The sequence below is a fragment of the Nasonia vitripennis genome, chromosome 1 (genome assembly GCF_009193385.2).
Source record: "Nasonia vitripennis strain AsymCx chromosome 1, Nvit_psr_1.1, whole genome shotgun sequence".
Taxonomy (NCBI): domain Eukaryota; kingdom Metazoa; phylum Arthropoda; class Insecta; order Hymenoptera; family Pteromalidae; genus Nasonia; species Nasonia vitripennis.
The window spans coordinates 16,973,431-16,985,972 of NC_045757.1; the positions used below are offsets into that span (position 1 = coordinate 16,973,431).

The window sequence follows — 12,542 nt, forward strand, 5'->3', positions numbered from 1 at the left end:
AACAAATAAATATTTTGGCTGTAACATCTTAATTATTCAAAAATTTATTTTCTTTACGATAACAAATATTTCTTATGATCAAGTAAATATTTATTTGCATAATAGTATTTATAAAAATGCATATTTTAAAGTTAAAATGCTTTGCCCTAAAAAATATTTTGTTGCAACAGAAAAAATAAATATTTACTATAATAAAAAATTTACTAATTTTTACTAATTATTTTTTAATTACAAATTTGTCAATGTTAAAAATATATTTATTAAATTCAAAACATTCGCCATACAATTTAAGTAAATCATTTACTAAGTAGTTATTGAATGCATTTTAGTAAATTGGTCTTATGGATTTTAAAAAGTCATTTATTATATTTAAGAAAAGTATATTTATCTTAAGTAAATCTATGCTTGATTTCAATACATTATTTTTGGCGGAAAAATCAAGTAAACTGAAGAAAATATTTACTAATATTAAAATTTCGGTATTGAAAACAAATAAATATTTTTTACTTTTAAAAAATCCAATTTTTAAAAAATATGCATACTTAAATGCAATAAGCTTTTTTTTCAGTGTAACATCCGCAATTTCAAAGCAGTCTGCGGGCATAAGCCGCGAAAGCTTCGCGCCGCTTTGGTCATTATCGAGACACATACATATATGTATAATATAATACGTGTGCGTTGGATGGGCGCGTGCGCGAGCTCTTTGCGGTTTGGTTCGAATCGCGAAATAAACTGCCGAGTAATGAACGCCATCAGCGCGTGCTTCTAATTCGAGCGGGGGTTAAGGGACGCTCCGCATACTCCGTGCTGTATTGTTGTTTCGGCCGTGTTATAACGTATTAGCGCGCTCTGCGGCGTCGTATATAATTTAACGCCAGGTTATACGCGGCGGCCGATAATTAATAACGCCTCGCTTGATTTAAACCTATACAGCCGAAATATCTACGAGCTGCCCGCGACTATAGTGTTAACGCGCCCGGTGCAGCACATATACATATAGGGTATTAATCTCCACTCATGTGTGGACCACTACTTGTGGTGCAGTTTGCGCGTGTCCGGGTTTATTTAGTACTTGCTGGGACTTTTTCTCTTCTGAAATGGTTTGTGCTTAGGTATAAATTATTGCTTTGGCTGAAGTGCGTTATGGGAAATTCATTCCATTGTAAAATTGCATTGAAATCGAACGACGGTTTAATAATCCTTCTACTACGCATATGCACCTGTGCATAAAGCTATTTTGATCATGCAGCAGTATAACGGGCATTATGGAGAGAGATAATATATGTTTCTACAGCATTATTCAAGGCTTGTGTTTCAACTTCTGCAAGCAGTAATCTACAAAGAACGCTTCACATACGTAGCAGTATATAATATACCCGAGAGTATTACGATTTATTCTCCAACGCGAATCTCCATATAATCATGCATTACGTCCGGAGAATCGTTAAATTTATAATTCCTCGAAACAACGCAACAACAACATCCTAATGCATACAACTAAGTGCACTTCGTCCAAATACACTTTTACCCCATCCCGAATTGATCAACGAAGCAATAATAAGCGATGACTAATCCCGTGCTCAACCGCAATCGCGCATAAGACGTTTACGCATCGGTACATTACATACGATAACGAAATTCCTCGTCGCACACATCGAGCCGAGAGCATCTCGCATCCCTCGAAATCAATGCTCATAAAAGCTCGAGCGCGCGGCAAAATGAAAAGGCCGATCGAGCCTTTTAGTCGAAATTAATTGAAACGCGCAAACGCTCTCGTTAAGAAAAGATCGATCCTGACGCGCGCTATCGTCTATACATATACATCTACGTATACGAAGGGGGGTTGACAGGCGGCGAGGGGTCGTCCGGAAGTGTAGAAAGCGTGAATCGCGCGTGCATTAGACGTGTACATTGTCCGACAAATACGCATCGAGGGTGCTTCGGATTTTGAAGAGGGCAATTTTTCGTTTTGAGGGGGCGATATCCCCCTCTCTCTCTCTCTCTCTCTTCTCGTCGTCGTCGAGGGCTTCGATCACCATTTCGCCCCTGAGATTGATTTTTTTGTTTGCTGCTTTCGATGATGCGTGCTTAAGCACTCAAAAAATTGCGGAATCAATTTACCCACGTCGAAACGATAAACAACGAACAAAACCGAGTGCGGCTTCGGTTCTCCCCGCACAGGCAAGATGACGTGTCCTTCGATCCGTCCGCCAAAATTCCCCAATATACAGTAGCTCTCTCTCTCTCTCTCTCTCTCTCTCTCTCTCTCTTCTATTTACCTTTTTCTCCGCGGCGCGCATACGTGAATTGCATTGAATCCGTCCCGTCCATTCACATATTCGCGTCTGCCTTATAGATCGAACGCCGAAAGCTCGAAATTTAATTATCAACTGCAGCCGAGCGCGCGCTTTCTCTCTCTCTCTCTCTCTCTCTCTCTCTCTCACTCCCAGCCTTAATGTACACCGGAGCGAGCGCGTGCTTTCCATGAATACGTAAAAATTAATCTCCGCACCCGCGCAGCTGAGGGTTAACTCGATCTCGTCAAAGCGAATCGCGTGCGTTCGTACGTGACCGTGTATACAAGCGCGCGCGGCGAAAAGAAAGCTACAGCACGCGTCGACAGCGGCGGCGGGCCAGTTTTTAGCATGCAGATTCAATGGATTCCCAGGGCATTTACATGATATCGAAATTCCAGGCTGGTTGCCACGCGCGCGCGACTATAGTGCACGCGCGAAATGCGATTAAAATCAACGTTTAAAAGTGCGCGCGCGCCTGTGTGCTCTGCTACCGCGCGTATGTGGGACGACGTGCCGTAGGATATATTCAAAAGCGAAATTTAAGGGGAATCTTATTGGAAAGCAATAAAATAAAATGTCGAGATTGCGTTGGATTTGCGTTTCGTTGTTATTATCGCATATCGTTATTCGCGACGAATTGTTAAACCGCGTTTTAAAAACAATTGAACGCTGCGGTATCTAATACACAGAAGCGCAAAATCGGAATAATAATTACGCGAGCCATAAACAACCGATCAACAAAATGTATATCTGCAGCAGAGAGAGAGGCAGAGGCGAACGCGCTCGCAGGCGTATTTTCATTCTCGCGGCGGCAGTATATAGCGACATGCTCGTTCCGCCTGTCGTCCGCGCGTACACATATTTTTTCTGGCGCTGCAGAAACGGCAGCAGCAGCAGTCTCCCTTGTTTTTCGGATGTGTGTAGACACTCGCGCGAATGCACAATTAGTCAAAATTGCGCTACCCGTGTCTGATTAGCGGCTCATTTATTCCGCGAGCGGCCGCGGGCTCGAAATGAATTGAAATTGAACGCGTCATCAGCTGCCCTTTGTTGCAGAGCCAATCCTCTGTTTGACGAATATGTGCACTGCGCGCTGCGCTATATACACTGCTTTATTGCCCCGTTGACGAATCAACCGGATCCTTATTGCGCATTTCGAAATTGTTGCGTTGGAATCGTTGCACTGAAATTTCACGATTATTAACGTTGGGCGTACGATGACGAATTTTCCATTTGGTGGTTTAGTTTGAAATCGATGATAATGATAAATTACGAAACATTATAGGTATGCAAAAGTTCACGCGGCAGTTACAGCACGAGCGGTCCAAGCAGCAGGCCCCAACAGATGGCACCGTCGCCACCAGCCAAACATTAGACACATTCAAGCGGTGGGAAAGACGATACCACACTAGGAAATCTTATTCTATTTCATGAGATAATCCATCTGTAACAACGCGCTTATTCATTTTTAACTCGAATAAACCCTCAACGTACCAACCGCAAGCTCCTTCTATCCCATCCCACAATCGCGTGTTACAGCATCACGCCGATAAAAGTCATTACTTTGTCCCGCGCGAAAAACAGCCGTACTGAAACTGCGCATTTTCAATAAACACACCGCGGTAACTCAGCAGAGCGGGAAAACAAAAATACACCGCCGGCCGCGCTGCAGACCGGGCAATCGTTGCAAGCGCGCGCGAGCGCTCGGTTGCTTGCACGAAGAAGCCATTTTGCATGGAAATTCGCGCCTGCCTTCGCCCCTTTCGGGGCCGTCGGCACGTAATTGACTCGCGACGTTAAAACAAGGGGTGCAGCGCGAGCTCGCTCGCGATTATACGCGGCGACTGATTAAAGTGTCATTCATTGTCAGACGCAGGCAGCCAGCCAGCCAGCGCAGCCGGCGAAATGGGCCGCGCGCTCGCCGGGACTCTCTAATTTGATGGTCAAAGCGCCACAGGTCATTTTTGGACGGTCGAGTAGGGGCGACGAGGGCCCGGCTCTCTCTCTCTCTCTCTCTCTCTCTCTCTCTCTCTCCTCTATACTGTTGTATTAAACCGCACTGCATCTGTATAAGTGTGAGGTGCAGTGGTGGAGTTTCGACTTTTCAGAGAGGGAGCATTATAATTTTCACTTCTGTCGCTGAACTGGTTGCGCTCCCGAAGTTTTCGTGCATTGATCACTATGTTTTGATACGTTAAATTATACTAATATGTTGATATTAAGGATTCCGCATCGGCTCTAATCATTAGCGAATCATATAATTATAATAGGTACCATTTACCCGATACACATCGAGTGCTTTGGGGAAGCATAGTTGAGCAGAACTTATACTCGGATATACCAAGTGGATTAACTCTCTGAATTTAATCCAATCAGTGTATCTGGCTCGACGTAGTATGTAGATGGATTATTCGTGCTAATGAACGTTTCCTACTAGTATTCGTCCAATCCAAATTAATTTACGATACATGTTTGACAATTATTTAAAAGAAACGTTCAAATAACGGAAATAATATACTTCTCTGACTGACTGATTTTAGAAGAGGTTCGTCAAAAGATACACATGTGACGATCGCGATTGAACTTCATTCAAGACCAGCGAGCTTTTACAGCCGATCGATTCACTTGTTGTTTCTTCTCGAGAGCTTTACAAGTGAGCATGAAACGCTCGACCGAGGGAACACGAGTTAAATGCTCTAATTGCTTTACGGCTTCACTCCGGTTATACGATTCTGTAAATTACTCAGCTGCTTATAAAAGACAGCTTCTTCGGTACGCGTATAACAGTCTCATAAAAAAGGCGGGGCTCATCTTTCTCAATATTACATCTTTTCTCTCAAAGTTTCCCAACGCAAAAAGTGAATTGTGTGGCGCTTCGCAAGAATTTCCATACTTCAAAGTACAATTCAGAATATGCGTGAAGAAATCCGTCTGAGTAGCGAGACACTCTCGACCGGCGTGAAAAGGGCCTCTCCTTGACTCTTAGTACACTCCGACCGAAGTAAGACGAAGAGGAAGAAAAGAAGAAGTGACGGCGGTATCTCGGCTTTTAATTGCGCGAAATCCTGCGGTTCCTTTAGCTTTGGTGAGATTCCGAGCGAGGAACGCGCTGCTGCCTCGTCCCTCTTTCCATACCGTTCATTTCACTCGGCGACTCACCGCGCCGCTGCGCGATTATCGAGAAAAAGAGGGCGAAAAAAGCGACAAGAAATTAAAGTGCCCAATTGTATGTCCTTTTGTGATGCGCTCGGAACTTTCTTATGCCGCGCGAGTAGATGGCGTCTCGTTATCCGGTAAAGCTGCTAGCGAAGCGCATTTTCACGGGATTAACATCAGCGGGCGGTATTAAGGGAGGAGAAAATCGGTTAAGACTTGCGCATATTCGTAATCTCAAGGCGATGGACCAGATCCTTTTTTATTTTTGTGGCTTTGCACAACTAATGATGTATCTTTCATTTGTTTCAGGTGAGTTTCTGATAACGTTCAACTGCAAAAATCTCCTATCATATTCTGGGTGAGATTTAATGAAACATCATTCTCTGTAAACGTTTATATAACAAATTTCAGTAATCCAATCACAAGGAAGCGAAATATGCAACAAAGCTCTTAGCGCTTGCAAAAGGCTTCTCCTTCATTTTGCAAAAGCTCGGAGCTCTCGCAATTTATTAACTCTGGTCCTCACTCACCCTCTTCAATTTCCTCGCGAAACACACGAGCTGCAGCTCAGCGCGCGTATAGGCCAAAGCGCAAGCTTCCTCTATTGCATAATAGCGCCTGGTTCACCAGCGTATAGCTCGCGCGTCGTCTTTATAACAGTCACGGCTAGAACGAAGTTTGCGCCTGCTGCGGAAGCCGCCACTACCGTATACCCTGTGTGTGTGTATGCGTGTGTGTGTGTGCGTGTGTGTATGTAAGCAGCGTCACTCAGTCAAAAGCGCATTTTCACGGCATGATTATGAACTTGGCTCTCGCTCTCGATATTAAACTCGTCGCCTCGGAGACTTTCCATCGCCGTCGCCGTCGTCCCTCCGAAAGCTTCGTCGGAAAGGGAAGCGAGCCGACGAGAACAAGAGGGACCCGCCGAGGGGCGGAAGGAACAAAGAGCTCGACGAAGCCGAGCCGCTGCATGTAGGTGAGATTGGATTACAGCACAGAAAATTTGGGCCGGTTTTCAATGGAAGATTGAAGTGCGCCATCAGCCGCCGCCGGGTTTTTCATCTGCGAAACAGTTTTAACCCTTCGGTTTCAGTTGATGAATTATGGTTGAGAGATTGCGAATTTTAAGGAGAAAACATTTCTAAGAAACGACAGTCATTGTGCAAAATTTTATCGAAAATTATTACTTTGAAACATCGTTCTACGAAGAGGGTGAATTTTTCAAGAATTTCGCGATAATTCTAACGCGCTAATCCTCCGCGCGGAAAGGGTACAAAAGCGTTTTACGCGTGCGCGCTGCATTACAAATTACAAATTAATTAATTCCCTTAATAAATTACAAGACCGAAACATAAAGAAGCGCGCAGTGAATTATGCAGAGCCTCTGGCAGCAGGCTCAACTTTTTAATATAATCTTCCCCCGAAAAAGCGCGAGATCGCGCCCCGCTACAGTGAAGAGAGAAAAGGCGAGAGAGAGAGAGAGAGAGAGAGAGAGAGAGAGAGAGAGAGAGAGAGAGAGAGAGAGAGAGAGAGAGAGAGAGAGTCTGCTCTGCAGCAGCAGGTTTCAGAGTGACTGAGATGGAGAAAGGGGTCGAAAACAGGAGATAGACAGAGAGAGTGTATGGGTTTCCATGGAAACCCGTAACGGTTTTCGCTCTCGGGCTCGCGCGCGCGCGCGCGCGCTCGAGAGAGAGAGAGAGAGAGAGCCAGGACGACGATATTATTAGAGGTGCACGCACCTCCTATTTGTTGAATGGATGTTAATTATACGCGGGGATGAAAGGTAGTGGCCGTCAGCGGCAAGCGCGCGCGCGAAACTTTTTCTCTCTCACGGCAGCGGCGGCCTCGCTTTTGTCGGCCCTTTGACGCCGGCCAAGTATATTGGAATTAAGTTATGAAGATATCGCGGATTTTATGAGAAAGTTATCGGTGTCCTTTATCACGGGCTTGAGAGGGAGAGTGGAAGGGGGGGGGGGGGCTGTCTGCAGCGTGTCGTTGAAGGAAAACTCCCGGCCAGCGATGAATCTCTTTTCCGGGGGAATCGGGCTTCACTGTCGCCGGCTCCTCGTAATAAGATCGCCTGCAGCTGATCAGTCATCGAATGAATCGCTCCTCGGGGATTTTAATCAAACGGCCGCTCAAATACTGATTTCCCGCGGCGTATCTCCGAAAGATCCCGCGAGTATTTTATTAATCTTTTTTTTTTCATGCAAACAACGCACTCTGTACCGCGACGACATAAGTCCTCCCTTCGCGCTCTCTAGAAAATTCCGCGTTATCCCCGAAATCTCGGCGATTCCTCGCGATTTTTAGTCTCCCCCTCGCGCGACATGCATAATAAACGTTATCGCGGCTCATTCAGCACGACCGCCGACGAATCTCTCGGGGGGGGGGGGGAGCGGCTGCTGCACAGGTTATTGATCTGGAAAGGTAAAAAAATGTCCCTTTAACGCCGCGCGCGCGGATAAGTGCGTCATCGGTGCCCTGGGAGCCATTCTCTTTCCGCGCACAAAGTACTTCGTTTCCCTGCGCTCGTAGGCATCTGCGAAAACCCGAAGCCCATGAAATATCCATCGCCGTCGCGTACGACTGCGTTGCGTGCGGCCTTTTCAAGCCGGAATATGGCGAAACCATGAGATTGCGTTTCTAAAGCTTGCGCGCGCGTGAGGGTTGTGCAGCTGAGGAGTTTTACTCGCGCCAGCATTGGGCATTGTCGAGTGTATAAGCGTTATTATTCAGGCGAGTGATGGAGTGAGAGACTGCTGGATAAATCATCATAGAATTGGATGTATGTCCGCTTCTTAAGAAGCTATCGGAATACGTATTATGCGACTAATGAAAAGTTACGAGAGGATGACTGTGCAGCTGCGAATATATTCGTAACAGTAAACGCGTAATGATACCGCGAGACCCATTGCGATTTTTGAAGGTGTAAAATATTCTATAATCAAATCTTTGTGACTCTCGCACTGTATTAGAAGAAAATGTGACTATCTCGCGCCTGATTAATCACCCCGGGTATGTAACGACCCCGTAATAGAGAGCCATCAGTTTAGGCAGCGCAGAAGTAGTCCATTTTTCATCGAACTTTTCTAATCTCTACAGCACAGGGACGCATCAGCAACAGCAGCAGCGACGACTAATTTCCATAAAAGAATATCCAGAATGTGCCGGCTTCGAGCTATATAGTCGCGGGTATATCGACTTGCCGCGCGCGGCAGTCGATCTATCAGTCGCAGCAAGCCGATGTTGATAAATTACCGCGGCACGTGACGGCATTGTCATCGATGATTGGGGAGAGTCCGATGGCGAAAAAAGCACGAAAAGCCCTCGAAAGTCGAAAATTGCACGCTGTGTGTTCACCGCCACCCCGATCGTGTGATACACGCGCCGCTGGCGGATATTCCCCGAAATCGCGATTCATGGAGGCCCTGCTGTTGCATGAGACCGGAAGCTCGTCGGCTCGATTGTGTATAGCGCGCGGCGCCGGCGAAGATTTCATTTGTCATCCTCCCGCTGCATAAAAAGATAATGGGAATAAAAGCGATGGCGTGAATAACGCGGGGGGATGATGAAGGAGTCGACTTTTTCTCCGTGTCATAGCGCGTGTGTAAGCTGTTGTCTTATCGCACAGGGCGATAGATTTGTCTGGCTGATAAAAAATGAATTGATGAATTCCGAGGGATGGGATTGATATTAATTTTTTTTCCTTTTTTTATATCGAAATGAGATTAGATAGAAGTCGATAAAAAAGGAGTCATCTTTTTTATCAATTTTAGAATGTTGATGAAGACGACATTTTTATTGGAGAGCGATACGTATCATCAAAAAAAGCAGTTTTGGACTGACCTTTCATCGCTCAAACTCTCCGAGTTTTTGACAAGCGAAGATAGGCGGCGCATCGGCGCTTTTCTATTTCCTTCATCAGAATCTTCCCGTCCATGTGCATATATAGATCGGTTTGCCACCTTTGCGAAAGTAGCCTTGTGTTAGGCCTGCGCCGTGGCCGCTCATGCTATTACTGTAGAAGCATACTTAAGCATGTACTCTTGCTGTATCTCACATTATTTAGTTTTCTGCAATGCAAAGCGCTCCGTCGCGAGATACGCGAGCCAAACCACCAGCGCCATCGCCTGCTTCTCGCAAAATATACGATAGCATTTCGCGAGAGATCAGACAGCAGTAGAAGCATCGGACTGCGTGCTATAGCTATACATCCTCGAAATCCGTAGCAGAAGCAGCGAATGCTTCCCGAGAGCGTCGCGTGTTTTCGAAGCTCGCGCGATCCCTATCGCTACTCGAAGAGGGCGTATAATCTCGTGCTCCTCTCTCTCTGTCTCTCTCTCTGTCTCTCTCTCTCTCTCTCTGTCTCTCTCTCTGTCTCTCTCTCTCTCTCTCTCTCTCTCTGTCTCTCTCTCTCTCTCTTTCTGTGTTTCTCCTTCTCGCGAGAGAGAGCGAGCGAGCCAGAGGCACATAGCAACGCTAGATTAGACGTCCGGACCTTCGACGCTGCGGGATATAGCGCACGGACGCGACGACGGCGAGATGCGATCTCGATTGTGCAGCGCGACGACCGGCTATTGTAGTGCGCTCGCGTGGAGAGACGAACTTTGCCCTCTCGCTCTCGCTCTCCGAGAGTGGCCTTGTGTGTTTTGCCGTCTCGTGTGCTCGCTCTGGATGGCCCCGGGGAGATTATTAATTATTAAGATCTCGGCGTATGCGCGACTGAAACCACACGACAATGGGAACTGCATCACTCCGCGGTGCTAAGTAATTATGACAGTCAAAATGTTTTCCTATGGCGATTGTCGAGCAGCACAGTAGTCTGTGAACCCCGAGTTGCATAACTGTGATGCCGGGTTCAACGCATTCTTTTTCAAATTGAAAATTGTCCTTGTGCTTTTCGTGGTTGAGATTCTCGAGGTTTCGGCCTATTAGAGCTTCCACGAAGCCTCATTTCAACTGAATTATCGGGACGGGGAGAGAGTGTTCGCCAGCTGTTTATCGAGCGGGCGTGTCGACACAATCGACGGTGTTAAAAAAATCGATGGCGCATTTATTATGTCATATTCATTCCCCGCGACTGCTTCACACTTTATATCCCCCTCGTCGTCGTTCGACCGATCGTACTATTTACGATTCCGCGTTTCTTTGCTTTTTCAAGTCGCTGGCTCTCTTTCCCTGCGTAAATAGAGTCTTTTCAGCTGCCTCAATGCGACTCCCATCTCTCTCCATCGCGAGAGTCAATATATAATAAGGTTGTAATATCGACGAAGCGGTCACATTTATTGTGCTGGAAGAAAAACGTCCTGGAGATATTCTGAGGATGTATAAAAATGAATCCTTTTTTCAAGGTTAATGCCTCCATCCACTTTGCATGAGATTACGTCCATCGCGTACTTTGTAACGGCTCTCCGATTTACATAAACTTTTAAAAGCTTTTATCTTTGATTCTCGCTCTGTGAATACTTCAGTCGTATATTTACATTCACTATAGTAACTTATTTAATCGTATACGAGTTCTCAGCGATGATAGTTAATCCGATCGATAAACGAATATACGTATAGGGAGCAACAACGGCGACGCCTCATATTTTCATGCCGTATCAGCGTTTACACAACGAGCCATAAATCATAGGCCGCCGCGCTCTCTCGTGCCTTAAACTCGTCGAAAACGAAGGTAACAAGAGCCGTATATAGCAGGACCGATAGGCTCGTCCTGATAAAAAACTAATTGCCGGAAATACCCGCCGCTGCAGCCCGGCCGCGACCGCGCGAGAAAATACCGAGCCCGCGGGAAAACTAGGTATCTAACACGATATGCATCCACCGAGAGCTACTACTAGCTCCCTTCCCCCTCTATACACGTACACATGCCAGAGCAGAAAGTAAATTGAGCCATTTGGAAAGTTCGGCCAGAGGTTCTCGCTCGTCCCTAATGCTTAGACATTTTCTCTTAATACGAAATCGATACGGCGATAACGGCGGGCCCACGCTGACATTAGCGGTTAACGGCGCTGCCGCTGCTGTGTGGGTGTCTGTTGCAAGTGTGTAACCGCTGCAGCTATCTCTCTCTCTCTCTCTCTCTCTCTCTCTCTCTTGCTCTCAGGCGCATAGTTCGATCTCGCGCGCGAAATTAACAGCGAGCCGCGGACATTTTGCCAAAGTGCAAAATCGATATTTGGCCGAGCTGAGCCACCGCGTGCTCGGCCATCCGACCCATGATTTATGGATCCGTAGCTCGAGCCGAACAATGAAGTACGGAGCCTCGTGAATTTAACGAACTGGAGGCGCTGCCACACTGCTCTCTCTCGGATGCCTTGTAGGTGTAGGCTTAACCGAGCGTATACCAGCGGAGCCGAAAAACAAGATTAAAACACAGGCTCGCAGGACCGGCTATCGATAGATTTCTCGTTAGTCTCTCGGTTAGTCGAGCGTGGCTCTGCGGATTTTCCAGGACAAATCGATGCCGTTTATTCCGCCATACTCTTTTATTTCATAAATTCAAACAATGGAGTAAAGCATTACGACGTTCGCGAGATAAGTACAAGCTGCTCATCAGTCTGCTCCCCTGGAAAATTGCATGCGTATTGAGCCTTGATCGTTTGTGCGTCGAAAGAAGCTTATCGAAGAAAGTGGAGGGTACTAGCTAACGACGTGGAGTTTGCTCCTCTTCCCCGAGTGTAAGCAGAGGTAAAAAGAACTAAGTATACAAGCTACCAAGTAATAAGGCAGTAGGGAAGAAGATGGTATTACCTTTATTTTAATATTTATGAATTTACTGGAGATTCGTCTAATCCACGTAATAAAATAAAACATACCCTACCGTGCGTGGAAAGGTCTAAACAAGTAACGCATATTTGGTTTGGAGATGTGGTAGGTCGTTGTGTAGAGATCACCCAAATTGAATTCAGCTCCGGCTCCCGCATAAATATTGATCTGTTTTGCTTTCCATCTATTGACTCGGTGAATTGTATTATTCGGGATGTGGAAATCTTTTCTTATACCAAAGATCATCTTTTTTTCCTGTGCCCTCGGCCAAATAATACATCTTTAACGCACTCGAGATGACAGAGATCGGCTTGTACA

At 46.1% G+C, this 12,542-nt stretch overlaps 1 protein-coding gene across 3 annotated transcripts in view; it reads left to right on the forward strand.

Annotated features, from left to right (window-relative positions):
- The window catches only part of LOC100116943 (tyrosine-protein kinase transmembrane receptor Ror), a 324,541-nt gene that overhangs the window by 19,575 nt on the left and 292,424 nt on the right, over positions 1-12,542 (forward strand). The gene's annotated exons all lie outside the window — the stretch shown is intronic.